The following is a 19,582-nucleotide window of genomic DNA, read 5'->3' as shown; positions in this document are numbered from 1 at the left end:
TAAGAGCTCAGCAGATGCGCAGTTCCATTAGGTGTTTGCTAATTACTGCTGGCTAGTCTGAAGGAGCTGAGCGGGAGAGTTGCAGTGGAGGGCTGATCCATGAGGCGGAAGCTCAGAGGAGGAGCTGCGCCTCAAAGGCGGGGCTACGTCCACCAGAGAAATAAAGGATTTCTCAAACATGCATGAAAGAATCAAAGCAACACTCCAGGTACGTTTTTGATGAGGGAATAACATTACAACATGACGTAAAGCTCAAAAAGGTCAGTTTTAGATAATAAAGTCAAAGAAATCTTGAAAGTTTTAGAGTTTGAACTTAAATGTGAGTTTATGTAAGATACATTTGCTGTAGTAAGTTGTTACATTTTTATTAATCTTGTCATATTTCTAAGAATAAGTAAGCAAATGAGGGGTTTTAGGTAAAAAACTATTTCCCAGAGTGCTCAGCAACTGGTTTTTGTAACCTGTGTGGCGCCTTGAGTGAGATGGAAGTGGGTTACACGGACCTCCCTCTCGTGTGCTATCAAGGTAAATATCAATTTTAATGCAATTATTGAGTACAATGTCATTGTTCAACCAGTAAAATTGTGCTTTTAATGTTTTTTTCTCTCTCTTTACGTAAACATTGTACATTTTCCTTTAGAAAATTTGTCTGATTTTTTAACTACAATACAAATCTTGAAGGAAACTGAAGTGAAGGGTAATTTTTCCCTTTAGTCTATAAAGTAAACAACATGTCAGAATCTGTTAAAGAAGCTTATTTCCACAGCATGAAGATTGGCCAGAAAAATCAGGAGCTTTTCCACAGTCAGGCGGAATAACATAATAGAAGCAGAAAAGTGTTTCTAAGCCTCGTCAGGAGCATTTTGTCTGTCATTATCCACATTACAAAAGTCTTTGATTCTGTGTCTGATTTCAGTGCTGAACCTGTAATGAGAATAATGCTAATGGCTTATTTTCTGATCAAGAAAGAGGAAGCTTGGTATCCATTTCAAGGACCAGCAGTGAAGGAATGTTCAAGGTCATATCTAAAGACAACAACCGCAGAACAATGTAGCAACTTACAAATGGATGCACCAAAAAAAAGTCGAGTCTTCATGGTTAACAACCAAACGAAGCAGATCAATGGAACAACACTGGTACATGTGGAACATTGTGGCCTTTTCTGTTTACTTTTGGAGCCAAGAAAACAAGTTATAGTCAATTCAAAAATACTTTATCACGGTTAGGGCTACTCTATCTTAAAAAGTTCAGTATAATCTCATAATAGTGCTGTAATGATGAAAATATATCAATTCAGTATGCTAAAAGATTTATTTTTTATTAGCCCCATAATGGTCACCACAGTGGACATCTATCTAAAAGCCATTTTCTTGTGCTTCTTGTGGATTTTTATTTTACAAATGCACACAGACCACTGAAGTGGACACCAATGCATCATAAAATACACCATCAACTACTGGCCATCAGCTGCAGAAATTATTTTTGTTAAATCCACAGACAAAAAGCATGGCAACCGACCCGGTCCCTCCTCCTACTATAGACGACTCTGGCAAGCAAAAAAATATTGTGACATCAGATAACCCCTAAAGAACAATATTACTGATGTATTTTTCAAATAACTTTGTATTTGGAGAAAATTACAATTGATCACCTAAAACAAAAGTAATAATAAAAAAATTGTAAAATTTTTTCCCCTACTTTTTTATGCCTTAAGAAAATCTAAAATATTTTTTTTAAAAACACAAAGGATCATAATTCATGCATGAAAGGGTTAAGATACGTAACTTGTTCTTCTTTTCTTTATTTTAATGTGCAAAAATCACTGATGAATTTGTGAATTTATAAAAAATTTAGAAAATTGTACAGCAAAACCCATTTTCATCTACATTTCTGCATTGCTGCATTTCCATCACAAATGTGCACAGAACTTTGCCACTATTCTGCTAGTGCTGAAAAAATAGTTTCACAATAAGAGTGCTTCCATCAAATAAGAAGCACAATAAAATTCACACGTAAAAAAGACATTATCAACATCTGGTTGTGGATCATGTCTTAAGTGATGTGAAAAGAAAAAAAACACACCTCACATTAGAGCCAAAACTGCTTATCAAAAGATAAGAGTTGCTTCCATTAAGAACATGTATTTTTGAAATGTCAAAGGCAGCAGATGGCATCAGTGCATCTGCTCTTCCTGTGAGATGAAAACTTTTGGACAACAAGCTTGCAACAAGAATGACATCAGATTATCCACGTTTACCCCAAAATAAATATTGAGAATCGACTGAAATTCTGCAGGAAGGACATGGATGGACAGTAGAAGACTGGAGGAAAAGCTTCCATGTATGAGGTTCCAGTAAAAAAAGAAATTGACCATAAAAATTGCTCAAAATCAAAGCTATTCTCTCTGATGAATGTTTCTTCTGACTGTGGAGCCCATCAGGCGAACTCTTTGTCCAGAGGAGGAAAGGTGAAAGTTACCATCAGTTCTGAGTTCGTCCAACAGTGACGCATCCTGATGGAGTCCATGTGTGCGGTTGTTTCTCATCCGAGCCAGAGGGCTTGATCTTGATTCTGCCACGAACAAAGAGTTGGATCAAAACACCCTCCAAGAGCAGCGTCTTCCAACAATACACCCACAACTTGATGAATGTTTCCTATCACGATGGGCACCGTATCACGAAACAAATCAGAAAATGAAGTGACAGAGTGATCATAACTCTGAAAGGTTGGGTCATTCTCACAGGAAACTCAACAGATCTTGTTACTGAAAACCTCTGGCGACGAAACGGAAACTAACACCAGAACCAAACTTTGGTTGGCAGAGAGAGTTTACTTTTGGTGGAAACACAATGAACTGGTCCTTCATGGACACCAGCAGCAGTTAACCACTTGAACCAGTTTGGTGGAAAAGCCGCCTAAAACGATACGAATGGGATAATATTGATAAGATCTGACCTATGGTGATGTGCTCTGTTGTCCTGGTTTTAGTGAGAACGCAAGCAGCAGAGTTCTGAATCAGCTGCAGCTGTTTTTAGGCAGACCTGTAAATGTGACTAAAGATAAACCCATGGAAGAGTTTCTCAAGATCTAATTGGGACATTAGTCCTCGAGTCCTGGAAATGTTCTCCAGGTGATAGAAGGCTGAATTTGTAATTGTCTTTATGAGTTTCTGAAGGCTCAGGCATGAATCCAGCAGATTTCAGGCCTGATCATTAATTTCTAGCTGTAATAGTTGTATCAACAGGACACAACGCTCTTCAGGTCAATCCACAGACTTTCTATCGAATTTAGTTCTGGGTCACTCCAAAACTTTCAAATTCATTTTGTGAAAGCAATAATTTGTTTACTTGAATGTGATTAATGATGGTAAGTAGCCACCACCACGTTTCAGTGTGGTACAGTGATCTTCGTAGGTTTTTTGGAATTGCTTTCATGAGCAATTTTCACTCTTTTAGCCTCTCTGTTCAAATGCGTTTCCAGAAATCTGACATTTAACCTCTTTAAAGTTTCTGCGTTCCAACTGTTCCAGACAGCTGCAGAACCATCGACACCATAAAAAGCTCACAAAGTCCTGATGCAAATCAACCTTTTCACTATTTATATCGGAATATTAATAGAGCCTGGAGTAATAACATTTGTTTAGGTTGCTCTCCAAGGGAAGTTGGTCGGTGAAGGTCAGGGTGGTTACTGCTGTTTGTCAACACCATGGTGGAGCTGAAACGCTGGAACGGGTTTCTGGAAAGGTCTTCAAAACCGAGGACAGCCATGTTTCTTTCCGCTGCTGAAAAACGAGACGACCAGGCCCTCTAGAATAACACCCAAAGCCCAGTGGGGGGAAAGAAAAAAAAAAGAAACACTGTCAAATCCCACAGTAGGAGAGTGTGTGGATTTAATCCCCAGTACTCCTCTGAAATATGTACAGGTTTATATGAATACTGCCCTTTTTATCATAAATAATATGTGCATAAGCCTTCCCCACTGCTTTATGGCCTTCATCACAACATACAGGCATAAGTGAAACCATACTGAGCATTGGGAGGCTTTGTGTCTGTGCGTGTGGTTTGGGGTTACAGTATAAAGTCACATACTCTGAAAATAGAGCTATTTCCCTTTAATGAGCTAAAACTACTTGAGATTTACAGGCTGATATCTGATCAGCGCAGAGAGACCCACGGAGACGATGGCCGAGAAGGCGGGAGAAACTGTGGAGCTTTTTTTTTTTCTTTGAGCGAGAGGACAACGGCTGCTGGATGGGTTCACATATATGGAGCAAATGCTTTAAGTGGTGGCGAGTGCCATCTATCTGTGCCCTGCAGCTCCATTAATAAACCCATTAAGTCTGTCAGTGAGGGATTGAAGGTCAGTGAGGGGCTCTACATCTTGGGCGATCCGTTCCCTCCTCTCCATGAAACCTCCAGCACAAAACCCCCCCAAAAACCAATATATTGTTTTCTTGTCTAATTAGAGTTGGTGTGACTGTTTGTTGACACTCAGCCGTCACGTTGCTGCTGCTGTGACCTGCTAGACTCGGTTCAATAGGGGACCAAAGTTGCAACATTTCAGCTGGTGCAGTTTGCTTTCACACTGCACTGTGCCAAATAGTCCAGACTACTTCAAGGTTTCCCTCGGTGTATTATCAGCCTGGTGGGTCACCAGGCTTCCTTGAATTCCCACCAGGCCAAGCACTGTGTGTTTATTTTAAATAGGGTTTTTGTACACCAGTAAGAGTGACAGTAAAGACGGATTAGGTCTATAGTTGACTCACGCACTATTATTTCCAAATTATAATGTCTGCTCATGCACCTCTGAATTTCTGAAAACATGTTAGGCCGCTGGTGGACTGTCCCAGTGCCCCTATCATCAGGGTTAGTATGTTTTCTGGGGGAAACTGTGTATCAATCGATCACATAACATTCTATAAAAACATACCGAAATGTGTGTGTAAAACCTTTTTCACTTTACAAAGGCCCAGAGTCGGGTGCCGTGTCTATCTGCTGCACTTTCCTGTTCAGGTTGTACCAATAAAAGTTATTAACACTAGCAGTTTCAGACTGTAATAAAATCTGTCCTCTGACTTAGGTTCTGCTCTCCCTGTGGAAGACCACACATTGGAGCATTTACATGGATTCACAAGCCAAGGAAAACTGCCGGCTGATGACTGCAAATTTATATTTACCTTTGAGTAATGACGGAGGTATTCATGCTCTCGTCTACTGGCAGCCTTCAGTAAGAATGAGCCTGTTTCTTCCTGTGATATTAACGGTTTGAAAACTTAAATAAGGAGCTGCTTTTGATCAGACCGCGCAGAGAGAACAGAGCTAGAGACGGAGTAAGAGCCGGGAACGTCTGGGAACGCTCACACAGTCAGGGAGAGCAGCAGCAGTCACAACGCAGCCTGGGGTGCTGGCTAATTCCTGAGAGACGGTGAAACTGAAAGAGTTGTTGTCACTATCTGCAGTTAAACGGCCTGGAAACGCATCGAAGGTTCCTCGTCTGTGATCACGTCAGGCAGACTCACTCGATGTTCTGCTTAGGAAAAACAATATTTAAGCTCAGAGTCAAACCATCACTGCGTTAGCATTGCTGGTGATAAAGAGTAGCGGCAACGCGAGTCTTTTGGTAAAGAAATTTTCCAAAAAACGATGCGTTTATTAAAGTTCATATTGTGACGATCCGAACATTACAGGATCAAATTTGGAAAACTTGGAGGGAAACAAGTTTTTCTATACAACAGAAATTGTTATACGTTTATCTTCCTTTCTGTTTTCTTGACCATCCTATCCTGTCACAACCTACCAAAAAAAAAAAAAAAGAAGAAACAATCTGTGGCTATTTTGTCATGTGACCAAACTTTTAATCTGCTCCCACACTGATATGTTTCTGCCACCAATCTGAGCGCACAATCAGTCTGATCTGCTCCTTCTCATGTATGTAGCATGAAATCACGGCCAAACCCGATAAAAACCAAATGAGAATACACACACAGGGACAGACCTTTTTTCCATCCAAGGAAAGTGTCTCTTGTAAATCCTGCATTCAGAAGCAGAATCTGCTCCGTTTGCCAACGTTGTGCACAAGCAAGGAATCTGACTTCAGTTCTGCTCTGCTCTCAAAAAAGACGATTAAAGTGTAAAGAAGTTGAATAGGTTGGGGGGTGGTTTCCCAGGAAAGAAAATCATCCAATATCCATCTACTATTGGTAAATTCTTTAAATTGAATTGACTCTATCACAGAATGTTGTTTTTCACTTCTCAAGTAAAAACAGAATACTCCAGCTCCCTTTGCCACCACAAACACTTTTGAAGAGCTTGCTGCACCGATGGCAGTTTCCTAGCCGATCATCGATCTTTAACAAGCTTGATCTGCTGATTCTGATTTTTTTTTTTGTCTGAATTGTTGCTAAATATAGCAAGAAAGTCTAGTTAGTAACAGCAGGGCGACTATCGCTAACCACAAACGTAGAGACCTGACCTGCTGAGTGGGTCTGTCTGTCCAGCCCTCTCTCATGGGAGACAGAGGTTAATTTTTAAACCTTTGCAGAGGCAGATGAGATAAGTGGATAAGATCGGCTTCACGTGATCATCAATCTCCCAAAATTAAGGAAATTGGGACTGACTTATCAGCTGGCCGGTGCATCCTTACTTCGACCTTCAAACGTCCCGATGACCAAGCCAGGCTGGTACAACTGGGCCACGCACCTCAGATGAGCTACAACTTCTGCTGGACTCTGGACCCAAGTGCTGCCAACATGACAATAAAACATCAGGATCTCAGGCCAGCAGGTGTCTGTCATGCATGATGTGGAGAAGAAGTCCAAGATCTATTCTGGTTGGTTTTTAATGACTTGCTGGGCGTTTTGTCTGGAATAAGGAGTAAAAACGAGTACTTGGAGATTTCATAATAAGGTTTGCTAGATAGCTTCTTTTTGATTTGTTTTTAAAGTGAGTCATACGGGCTTTTTCATTGACCCCCTACAAATCTGTGTTTCTCATCAAGCAGTAAATTATGCAGAGCCGAAATCCAAACTCTAGGACTCACTGAAAGATCATGTAGGAGTCTCGCAGTGAGTCCTATTGTCTCATCTTTTCACTCTGCAGTTTTCCACACATGATGGGAACTGTTTGGACATCTGGTTCATCTAAAAGGAAAAAATTAAGAAACGTCTCTTTAAGTGTAACGGATAGAGTCGTCAAATATCGCAAATATTACAGAGATTGATTGCTGCGTTAGTGAAAAAAATCAAGCGCATGCACTAACATAATGAATTTTCCCCTTTATGCACAAAACAGTTACTTGTTCAGCCATAAAACATAACACAGAGTTTTATTATCTGCAAATCCACCTTGAGATTTATTGTGAAGAATTTCACTCGGAGCCAAGTAATTCATCCGGAATGCAATGTGTAACGAGTTTCCCCGTCTCTACGTGTTTTGAAATGAACAGGCAATGGCAAAGTAAGTGACATATTTATAGAATTCCAGCTAAGAGTTTATGTATTCATTAAATGTTAAGCTAAATTTTTAGGGGGGGGGAAGTAAGCAGACTGTATCCACCTCAGCTGTGACACATGGGAAGAAAAGGAAAATGCCAGGGGAGTTAAGTAACGGGCCACAGAGAGGCTGAGGATAATGCGGCCTGACCAGCGGTGATTAGCAGCATGCTCCTGTCTGTCGGACAGAGTGAGGATTTCAATCGTTACTGTTCATGCAATCCCTTCGCCACCTGGATGATCCGGAGAAAAGCGAGAAAGCAAAAAAGGAAATATGGGGATTTTAGAACAAGGAGGGGATATAGAGTCCAATTTCATCATCAATAACAACTACTGCTACAGTGGAAGACTTTTCAGTAAGTCTGACAACAAGACAAACACCTGTGGGCACCGGGAAAGACGTTAAAGTTCCCCACACCCACAGTCGTATCCCTGCTAACCTATGTGCCTAAAGCAGAGGAATGTTTGTAAAGAACGCACATTGCAACGCATCACGATCCCCTATTTAATACAGTGACACCTAGTCGAGGCTTATAGACAGCAGCGGCGGCGGCAGTGGTGATGGAGATACAGTGGTGATGGAGATACAGTGGTGATGGAGATACAGTGGTGATGGAGATACAGTGGTGATGGAGATAGCTAGCTCAGAAACCAACCTCCTGACGTGTTTGTTGATTTGATCAAACCGTCGACTTTGCCTGAATTCACGCCACGAAATTTATTCCACCGTGTCATAAATGACATACACCAGAGCAGACTTAGAGCAAACCAATGTCTAGATGCTGACAAGCTATTTTCATACAAAATAGGCTACATGATGGCGAGGCAATTTCCCCAAGGGTACTAATGCATATCTTCTCCAGAATGCAGTATTCTATTGCATCTTATTAATCGTACTTATTTATAAAGTATATGAAAGCTAATCTTACCTTCTGAAAAGTGTTCACCAGCAAGTTCACAAATACACCCAGGGCTGCCAGTCCTTCCGACTGACAGCTGCTGTCCATCTCCATCTGTTTCCCTCATCAAAAGGTTTACAATAAAATGACAAGTTTGGTTTCCATCCTTGTTTGTTTGGCACAACACACTATGACCATCTTTATTGTAAAATCATTTAAAATCAATCTTACCTCATTTTCCTGTTTTGAAATATATTAGTACAAATATATTTGAAATATGGAAATAGCTCAGTGGCTCGCCTGAATTTAGAATAAATATTACTTCGTTTGCAAATTATTTGTTTTTGTTCTCACTTTTTTACACTTAAAGTATTAAACAGAAGGTCATGATGATACATTGCAATGTGCTTTGTTTAACCTAACAAGCAACAAATGGAGGATTTTGGAGTGTGTAGAGACCTGCCGATTGTCCTCGGTGGTTGTGGAAGGTCAAACTGCGGTTCTGCAGGCTCCAGTCGCAGAACCGCTGAAACAAAGTTGCAGCCGCAGATCTTAGGCTATGAAATCTGTCGAGAAAGAATCTGATAACCAAACCAAGCATTGGGAACAAACGCCATAAAAAGCACAAAAGAACAAACTAAAACCCCACTCGATTCGGAATTGGGCCGTAATTAAATAAAAATGAACAAACTAGTCAAGACATCTAGAAATATCGAGAACAGGAGGTTCTTTAGCAGGCTAAACGACACATATTCTATAAATCTCCTGTACCTGGATAATCCTGTAAGTAGACTTTCATCACCACTTGATTTTAACGTTCCCCAGTGGCTTCCTGAACTCTCCAGCATAGTGACTGACCTAAAGGTCCAACCCGGGCTTCCAGCGCCTCGGAGAGGAAGAGCCGAACGAATCGCTTGAAAACAACTCGAGTGCTTTTGCAGGAACTGTGACCACTACGTTGAAAGCTTGAAACCGGCTCTGACGGTGTGGAAGTGCACCGGCAGGAACATGCTGCTGGGAACATGGAGCTCATATTGTGGTGCGGATGTGGAGGCTGCGAGGGAGAAAGTTTAACGGTGAGTCGAAGACAGATTCAGCAGGATTTATCTGGGCCGAATCCTCCACCGCGTCCAGGAGAAATCCACGCCAATAGGGAAGCCAATGGGACATTCTTTCTTTGTAAAAAAAAAAAAAAAGAAAAAGAGAGAAAAAAGAATTATAATCCAAGCGCCTCTTTTGTGATGCAGCCAGGCAGCTTTTGTAAATCTACAAGCTGGATTGCCTGACCAGCAAGGTGGACTTTTTTCTCTTTGCCAAGAGCGCTTGGCCCGGAGCCCTCCCCCATGAATCTCTGCCCTGCTACTTAGACATCAAGCAGTTGTCTTTTACAGACACACTTTTCATTCCCTCTTTGCTTTTGGATGGCTGCAACGGGTCTCACCGGGAGACAATGAACCTCATATGTGTTTAATTGCCACAAGGATTCAAAGATCTGTGGTGTGTAAGAGACCAAAATTGCCAAGGGAATTAAAAAGAACACCAAGATCTTCTTCAAGATCTTCTTTGAAAAAAAAAAAAATACAGGTACCTCGTTAATTCTTAGCGACAGCAGCCATGTGTTTTTCATTATTAATGTACTATGAAAAACCTTTGGTATGGATATGGGGGCAAACTAGATGCTAACAAGCTTTTTTCATACAAAATAGGCTACATAATGGTGAGGCAATTTCCCCAACGGTACTAATGCTTAGATGCATATCTTCTCCAGAATGCAGTATTTTATTGCATCTTATTAATCGTACTTATTTATAAAGTATATGACAGTTAATCTTACCTTGTGAATAGCGTGTCCACACCTGTAAGACGGCCCCCAATTAAAAGCTCAGGTGACTTATGCAAATTTATGCGAACTGTATCTACTTTCTAATCTGGGACATTTTTGATCTGAAGCTGAAATGTGGTCTTATGTCTTTCTGATTTGAGCTCCATGAAGGACGCAGTAAAGAGGACGCTGCGGCTTGTGCGCAATTTGTGTTTATGGTTGCTATGGGAATAAAACCCATATAGGTGACAAAGTGGCTCACCTAGAGGTGTTGACCTTCACTTTTCGGGTTTGGCAATAAACCCTTCCCTGTGAAAACAAATGTACTCGATATGAGCTGCTGTTGCCCATTAGCATGTTTAACTGCGGGGTCCCGACCGGTTTTTATTAAAGGGGTTCCTAACACTTTGTCAAGAGTCACAGAGTTTTGGTTGGCGAACAATGTACCTGTCGTTGCCTTTTGGGTTCGCGTCATTGGCGTCGTGTCACTTTGTTCTGTTGTCTTTGGTTCCGTTTATATCCAAGGTTCTCAAATTGTAGCATGAATACTCCTGATGGCGGAGGCACAAGGTAACATAAATGCAAAGTAAATTCACACTAATGAACCCAAACAGCCAAAAGTAAGAGCAGGAGAAACACGTTTATCTTTCCTATAGACAGAAACAGTTGACTCTCTGTGGTCATGGGGGCTCGGGACTACAAGCACCCATAAATACTCAAGACCTAAAGACGTTTATGAACACCTAACATGAGACCTTACTACACACACACACACAGTAAAAACCATCTTAGAACTGTTAAAGAATCTAATAGTCTCCCTCATCTATGCTATTGAGTGTACAACCAATCAGCAGCAAGGAAAACACATACCGCTCCTGGATTGGCTGCTTCGCAAACACCAGCTAATAGCGTGTCCACGCCTGTAAGACGGCCCCCAATTAAAAGCTCAGGTGGTTTATGCAAATTCAGGCTTTTTATTTTTAGTTAGGAAAAAATATTGCTAATTTAAAGTCGTCCTAGTTTTTACTTTGTCTTTAATTTTCTAGTAGATAGACCCACATCTATGGAGAGCCATTTCAGCCAAAATTAAATAAATAAATAAATGGGTGAAATAAATAAAAAATGAGTAAAATAAATCAAAAAATGAAGAAAATGAGTGAAATAAATAAATAATTTGTTAAATAAATAATTTAGCTTTTTCATTAACCCATTTTTTCATTTATTTATTTTTCATATTATCAATTTCCCTTTTTTCATTAATCTATTTTTCATTTACCCTCTTTTCAATACACCATTTTTCATTTAACCATTTTTTAATTTAGCTTTTTCATTAACCCCATTTTTCATTTCTTTATTTTTCACATTATCAATTTCCCAATTTCTCTTTTTCATTTATCTATTTTTTATTTATCCCTTTATCCATTTACCCATTTTTCATTAATTTATTTTTCAATTAACCACTTTTCAATTTCCCTTTTTTATTAACCCAATTTTTTCATTTATTTATTTTTCCGATTATCAATTTCTCTATTTCTCTTTTTCATTAATCTATTTTTCATTAATCTATTTTTCATTTGTCCATTTTTTCATTTATCCCTTTATCTATTTACCCATTTTTCATTAATCTATTTTTTAATTTAAACATTTTTTGATTTCCTTTTTCCATTAACCCGATTTTCTATTTCCCAGTTTCATTAATCAATTTCTCATATATCCCTTTTTTATTTACCCAATTTTCTTTTATCTATTTTTCATTCAACATTTGTTTGAAAAATCTTTACTTTTCCCATTTTCCAATTCCCCTTATTTATTTAGTATTTCCTTATTTTCTTATTTATCACATTCTATTTCCCCGCAAAACTTAGGGAAAAAATAAATGCAAATGAGGAGAGGCACGTCATCAGGCTACAACTTCCCCAATTGGTTGGTTAGCGTCACACCCATACTTTGCTTCAAGAAAGATGGCGACCTACTAACGGGTTATCAATAAGCTGAAGCTCATTAACTTCATTAGAAAATCGTGTTATTACTCCTGACTTTAGTTCTCGTGTGGCCGCTCAGACAGAACGTGTTTCAGTTGGCGGCTCTCATGGACTCAGAGTTTCACCGTCGGGAGTTTTTATAGTTTGGACGAAGCGGCCGCTGAAGTTGGCTTACGATTGAAGGTTCGGGACACCTTCGTAGCTACCAGCTGTGATCCAACTATAAGGAGCAACTTTACTGTACATCGTAAGTGAACTGCAATATCCAGAGGCAGCTCTACGGAGCATCGGGCTGAAAGAATGAGAGTGGAGAGCCTTGGAGATCTGCGTCGGAGGCCATCTTTCAGACATGCACCGCTGCTGTCCGTCCAGGATCCTCCGGTTGCCCAGACGTTACACGGTAAGCTACTAACGCTGATGTTTGTTTTCCAACTACAGTCATATTTAATCAATAGGGCTCAATTACGATCGCGGGAGTTTTTGAGTTGATCTCGGCAGCAGGTGACAAGCTGAACGCCTCCAGGATGTTGAGACCAGCACGTCCTCTGATCCAATACATCTTATTAAGGATAAAATCAACAAAACGTGTTCAAATTAATGGCCCAACAGGTTGATTAAAGACAGTAAAAAGGTAGGAGTGGTTTCGAGTCGATCGCCTTGTTTTACCTTTGTAAACAGACAACCGGAATACAGTGACCTTTAGTGAGGGTACAGAATGGAGAGTGGATAAAAGCTGAACTCCTGCTACAATCTTTGCCTCTCTTGGTTACATCCCTGAGGTGTGCCAAGTGTGGCCCACATGCATATAAAGTAAATATGACTATTAATTTAAGTATTTCTTTGTATGTATAACTTGACCACCTTAGTTTGCCTGTTTTTGGTCAACATGTGCCTCAACATGTGGTTACTGTTCCTTAGAGGTGGACAGAGGACCCACAATTTATCCTCCAGGAATAACAGCAGCACTTCAACATGTTTTTACTCAAAGTAAATCGTAGCTGAATAAGAAATTAAACAAGAGTAAAGAAGCATTTGGTAAAAAGTTGATCAGTACTGAGTAACTGATCAAGTTATCAATTATTTCATATCTAAAAAAAATACACAATTAGAAGGCCCAAAATATTAAGTTCAGTGGAAATTTTGGTATTTTAAAGACAAAATGAAAAATTAGTTTAAATAATAGTGATGCTTCATAATAAAATGACTTGAGTAAAAGTAAAAAGTTCAGCATAGTAAGAGTATTTCTAAAAGTTCATTTGAGTTTCAAAAAGTTACTCAACTATATTTAAGTAAATGTAATTAGTCACTCCTAAACTCTGCCGTTCTGAGGGAACAGGAGAAGGAACTGTTAAGGAAATAAATTAATCTTATTTTGATACTAAACATTGTTTCAATTAACAAATGAATCATAACACCCAGAACATATTCTGTTATGTTTATTCAAGGGTGAAGGAACAGAATGACTGGAGATCCTGGCTGAGAGGGACCAGGGCTGACACGACGAACAGTGAGGAGAACCGTCTGCACTGTGAGCAGCACCAGAACTCCTGATGGGTCTCCTTCAGGAAGAACCAGAGAGACGGCCGACCTCCACAGAGAAGAGTTCACCCAAACATCAGAGGGAAAATGAATGCTGGTGCTCAAACAGAGCAGCCTCTTTTCTTAAACCCAACACACACAGGGTGTTGTGGCCCTGATTAAAAACCTGCTAACTTCAATTTAACTGAAACACAGAACATCCAGAAATGTGATGAGCTTCAGCTATAGAGTGGAAATGACAGTGAGATGAAAACATTTGTCTATATCACTCTGTTATACAAGACATTAACATTTTAAAGTGTTTGTTCCAGAGCCCCTGATACAAACGATAGCATTAGCTCATCCATCAGACATTTACTGAGGCCTGAAACATGCAGGGCAGACGACCTGAGGACTGACTGGTTAAACTATTTCATTGATACTTCAGATTGCAAATTTCCAATTGAAGGCGTCCGTAAATGAACAATCATTATTCAATAAACCAAGCTGTGTAAAATAACTGCTAGGGTTGCTATTAAGAACCCAATATGTCATGTTTGTTCATTTCTACGTTGTCGTACATACAAGGTCCTCCACTCACTGTTTAGCTTCATGTTGAAGAATCTTCAGTGTAATGAAACCAAAAAATAAAACGGGTCCAAAACTTTCAATCTGTATTCTATTTTTGTAGCTTTGTTCTATTAAGATCGCTTCCTTTATTTTAAGCCACAAACAAACTATCCATTTTATTGTCTCTGGGACGTGAAAACATGAGATTTGATTAAATTAGAACTTCACATATTAGAAGGAACACAGATTTCATAATAATCAGTTTGTTTATTCAATACAGTAAAATACAGACGGTTCATGCATATCAATGGTATAAGAACAGACACATTTTTTTAAATGAATGTGTCACCAGTGCATTTGGCCGAGTGTTCCTGCTCCAGAAAGGTGAAGGTCTCTGGTCATCCTGAAGCTGTGAGCCCACTGGGAGTCTGAAGGGAAACACTGAGACCAGAGGCCTGCAGGATGGTCTGCATCTGAAAACATACATGATGGAAACATTAATGAATGTGCTGCGCCAAAAAGCTGTACTTTTGACCTGGTGGCGATGGAACCAGTTATGGTAGATCTGAACTTAGGTTTGATGACCTAAATATGAGAAGCTTCAGACTGACAGGAGTTAGGTTAAAGCCACATCTTGTGAAGTTGGGATATTTTTCCTCCAACAGGATCCAGAGGAATAGCAACAAACCAGAAGTTGGACTAGAATTTATTTCAATGTCATTTGTGAATGTCAGCTTCTCATTTTCAACAGTGCATATGCATGTGGGCCACACTTGGCACACCTCAGGGATGTAACCAAGAGACGCAAAGATTGTAGCAGGAGTTCAGCTTTTATCCATTCTGAACCCTCACTAAAGGTCACTGTATTCAGGTTGTCTGTTTACAAAGGTAAAACAAGGCGATCGACTCGAAACCACTCCTACCTTTTTAATGTCTTTAATCAACCTGTTGGGCCATTAATTTGAACACGTTTTGTTGATTTTATCCTTAATAAGATGTATTGGATCAGAGGACGTGCTGGTCTCAACATCCTGGAGACGTTCAGTTTGTCACCTACTGCCGAGATCAACTCAAAAACTCCCGCGACCGTAATTGAGCCCTATTGATTAAATATGACTGTAGTTGGAAAACAAACATCAGCGTTAGTAGCTTACCGTGCAACGTCTGGGCAACCGGAGGATCCTGGACGGACAGCAGCGGTGCATGTCTGAAAGATGGCCTCCGACGCAGATCTCCAAGGCTCTCCACTCTCATTCTTTCAGCTCGATGCTCCGTAGAGCTGCCTCTGGATATTGCAGTTCACTGACGATGTACAGTAAAGTTGCTCCTTATAGTTGGATCACAGCTGGTAGCTACGAAGGTGTCCCGAACCCTCAATCGTAAGCCAACTTCAGCGGCCGCTTCGTTCAAACTATAAAAACTCCCGACGGTGAAGCTCTGAGTCCATGAGAGCCGCCAACTGAAACACGTTCTGTCTGAGCGGCCACACGAGAACTAAAGTCAGGAGTAATAACACTATTTTCTAATGAAGTTAATGAGCTTCAGCTTATTGATAACCCGTTAGTAGGTCGCCATCTTTCTTGAAGCAAAGTATGGGTGTGACGCTAACCAACCAATTGGGGAAGTTGTAGCCTGATGACGTGCCTCTCCTCATTTGCATTTATTTTTTCCCTAAGTTTTGCGGGGAAATAGAATGTGATAAATAAGAAAATAAGGAAATACTAAATAAATAAGGGGAATTGGAAAATGGGAAAAGTAAAGATTTTTCAAACAAATGTTGAATGAAAAATAGATAAAAGAAAATTGGGTAAATAAAAAGGGATATATGAGAAATTGATTAATGAAACTGGGAAATAGAAAATCGGGTTAATGGAAAAAGGAAATCAAAAAATGTTTAAATTAAAAAATAGATTAATGAAAAATGGGTAAATAGATAAAGGGATAAATGAAAAAATGGACAAATGAAAAATAGATTAATGAAAAATAGATTAATGAAAAAGAGAAATAGAGAAATTGATAATCGGAAAAATAAATAAATGAAAAAATTGGGTTAATAAAAAAGGGAAATTGAAAAGTGGTTAATTGAAAAATAAATTAATGAAAAATGGGTAAATGGATAAAGGGATAAATAAAAAATAGATAAATGAAAAAGAGAAATTGGGAAATTGATAATGTGAAAAATAAAGAAATGAAAAATGGGGTTAATGAAAAAGCTAAATTAAAAAATGGTTAAATGAAAAATAGATTAATGAAAAGTGGGTAAATGAAAAATAGATTAATGAAAAAAGGGAAATTGATAATATGAAAAATAAATAAATGAAAAAATGGGTTAATGAAAAAGCTAAATTATTTATTTAACAAATTATTTATTTATTTCACTCATTTTCTTCATTTTTTGATTTATTTTACTCATTTTTTATTTATTTCACCCATTTATTTATTTATTTAATTTTGGCTGAAATGGCTCTCCATACACATCTGTCCAGTGTGTTTTAGTCAAAAACAACATTTTGGTCACAAAAGTCAAACTCATTTATTAAACTTGAGCTAATTTATTAAACCTGGGTCACTCATTTTCAAAGAAAGAGTGACCCAAATCATTGGTGAGACTGTACTAAATGTTTTTTTGTTTTTTTTATCAGTCTGACCTAAAAGAATCTAGACTTTTAGGCTAGACTGATCATCTACTATGATTTACAAATCCATTTCGTACAAAATAATCGATCTACTTTATTTGATTAAATAAAATATTGCATGGTTAGTTTATTGCTCAGAATGTAAAAAAAAGTCAACATATATATATATTTTTTCTTGATTGTAGCTTTAAAAATGATTTCTCTTTCTCCCAGGGGGGAATACTTTCCTCCTGGCTTACATAAAATATGCATCGGTTGGTTTATGCATGACGGTATTTGTTTTGGTGTGTGGAAGAGGAAAAGGTATTCAGAAGGCTTCGACCTAATCCTCTCTACTGAATAAATCTTGACAGTCTTTTATCTAAATCCTGGAATTTTTCATCTCAGAGGTCACTTTAAATGATTTAAAAGCTCTACAACACCATGGAAGATTTATTCACCGTTCTGAACTCTCAACGTCCTAGGAAGGGTAATGGATTACATCTTCTGCCCAAATCGTGGATGTGAATTCTTCATCTTTCTCTTGAACAGTTCCTTGAATTAAAAACCGGAACGCTGACAGTGATGTAAGTGAATTCCAACAGTTCAGTGATCAATAATGACCTGTATTCTGTCAACACCGTATTTCATTCATGCGGTTTTCCTCTGGTTTAACTCAAGACAGTGTAATTCTATTTGTTCGTTTTGTCTTATCCTCGGCCCAAAGGCTCAGTTTAAAAACTGAAATAAGACAGGGAACCTGATTCATGTAGATCAACAATAAAAACTGTCTCTTCTCCGTGCCGTCTCGGTAAATTTGCGAGAAAACAAAACCTCAACTAAAACAAGTTGCTCAACTTCTTGGTAGCACACCAAGATGCACGTTTGACACACAAAAGAAACAATCAGTTTTTTATATAAAGTCTCTCACTGAAACCATTTGACATGCTTGACCTCCTTATTTTCACAGAAAACTGTAGAGGTGTTAACTTTACTTCATAGGTTAAAGGAACAGTTCCTGTAAAAAAAAAAAAAGTGGCATCTTTAGGAGACTTTCAAGACGAAAACCAAATAAACACAAAATGTCAAAAAAATAAAATAAAATAAAATCATGCATTCAGTCAAATATAGTGGTGGAAAAAACAGATGATCAAGACCACATGACATATTACAGTTTTATTAACAAAAACTAAGCCAAACGGTAGAAGTAAAAACCAGTGGTGGAGAAAGTACTCAAAAAATGTACTTAGTACAAATACACAGTCAAAAATGTACTCAAGTAAAAGTCAAAGTACCACATTAACATTTTACTTAAGTAAAAGTAAAAAAGTACTGGCTTTTAAAAATACTTATGTATTAAAAGTAAAAGTACTCGCTGAATGCATCACTTAATCGCTAATATCATTAAGTGTGCCGATCGTATTTAATTTTAATAGATCAGAAATGTGCCATTTTAATGAACACTACCACAGATTAAACATGTTCTTATTGTGTTTATTCTCTGTAACAGTTTAGACTTAGATATGTGATTCTATGAATCATAATTTCAGGGATGGAAACATTTTGTCTCCTGTCCTAACATAGCATGAACTTCATTAGTCACATTTATTTAGAAAGAAATCTAACTGAAAGGGGATGTAAAGAAGGTGTGGGCGGGGTGGAGGATATGCAACCAAGGAGCCATGTAGCAGAGTTGTAGTCAAGACCACCGAACCCAAGACCAGCGCCCTGCGCTAAATGACACAATAACATTAAGTTTACCTATCAAAATTGGTTTTCAGATTGATCTGAAAGATCCACATTCCCATAAAAACACCTAGATATTCAATACTTAAGAGCTGAAATGAATTTCGCCAGTATCAATTAAAACTCACTTCATTCTGTTTTGCTTTCATCGCTGTGCTACAATCCGAAGAGGTCTCCTGCTATCCTAGAAAAATAACGCCCTGGGCGGTTGCCCATATTGCCCATGTCAGAAACCACAACTGAAACATCGCAATTAACGGTAAATAACGTTCAACTATGAACACTGTCCAACGGCGCAACAAGTAACCAAGCAGAAGGAGCACCGTGACTGTTTTCATCCTCCCTCCCACTGCGATGCTTGCCACCATGACAGGAGACGAAATCAATCAATGAGCAATGAGCATGCTCTGCATTCATACATTCAACTTTTACTTATTCAACGATTAAATAAATGTGTGTGTGTGTATATATATATAGCTACCGCAGTGTACACAAGAACAAAGAACGGCTCTAAGTGAGGCTTCAGTCCTTAGGACTTAGTAAAGATCCGTCCAGATGAATCGGATCGTTCGTGAATGTTATATCACTATATTGCAGACTTTGGTCACAGCGTTGTCCTAAGCAACACCTCAGTCAACACCTCCACACAATAATTCAGCGCATGAGTGACAACTTTTTTTCATCGCAGATGCAACATGTGTCTCTATACAGCTAGCTTAGCTAGCATCACTTCCACAGATCTTACCTTTCTTTAAGCTTTCCTTCCAAGTGACGCTAAAAGTTGGACGACGTCCTACCGTCTGTGAAAGCGAAGCGCTGGTGATTTTACATGTCGCCATATATTATGATTTATGCAGCCATTATCGATTAAACAGACATCTTCTCCCGCTCAGAGGAAACCACTGCGCATGTCTGGAGCTCCGCGTGAGAGTAAAGGTGGA

General features: G+C 38.9%; 2 long non-coding RNA genes across 4 annotated transcripts; one reads left to right on the top strand and one right to left on the bottom strand.

Moving 5' to 3' along the window:
* Nucleotides 1–1,239: 1,239 nt before the first annotated feature.
* LOC103476124 (uncharacterized) lies at nt 1,240–19,582 on the bottom strand. 3 transcript variants are annotated; one of them, XR_014090908.1, is made up of 5 exons: nt 19,387–19,582; nt 10,658–10,761; nt 9,160–9,563; nt 8,419–8,954; nt 1,240–7,722 (listed from the first exon to the last, which is right to left on the bottom strand). It is a non-coding gene; the product is annotated as an uncharacterized LOC103476124 (long non-coding RNA). The 3 variants fall into 3 exon arrangements; XR_014090906.1 differs by having other exon boundaries at nt 8,848–8,954; XR_014090907.1 differs by having other exon boundaries at nt 8,848–8,954; nt 9,160–9,559.
* LOC145554873 (uncharacterized) lies at nt 11,512–14,381 on the top strand. The gene is made up of 2 exons (XR_014090909.1): nt 11,512–12,592; nt 13,638–14,381. It is a non-coding gene; the product is annotated as an uncharacterized LOC145554873 (long non-coding RNA).

The sequence above is a fragment of the Poecilia reticulata genome, chromosome 14 (assembly GCF_904066995.2).
Source record: "Poecilia reticulata chromosome 14, P_reticulata-male-v2, whole genome shotgun sequence".
Classification (NCBI taxonomy): domain Eukaryota; kingdom Metazoa; phylum Chordata; class Actinopteri; order Cyprinodontiformes; family Poeciliidae; genus Poecilia; species Poecilia reticulata.
This window is presented reverse-complemented; position numbering and strand designations above follow the sequence as displayed.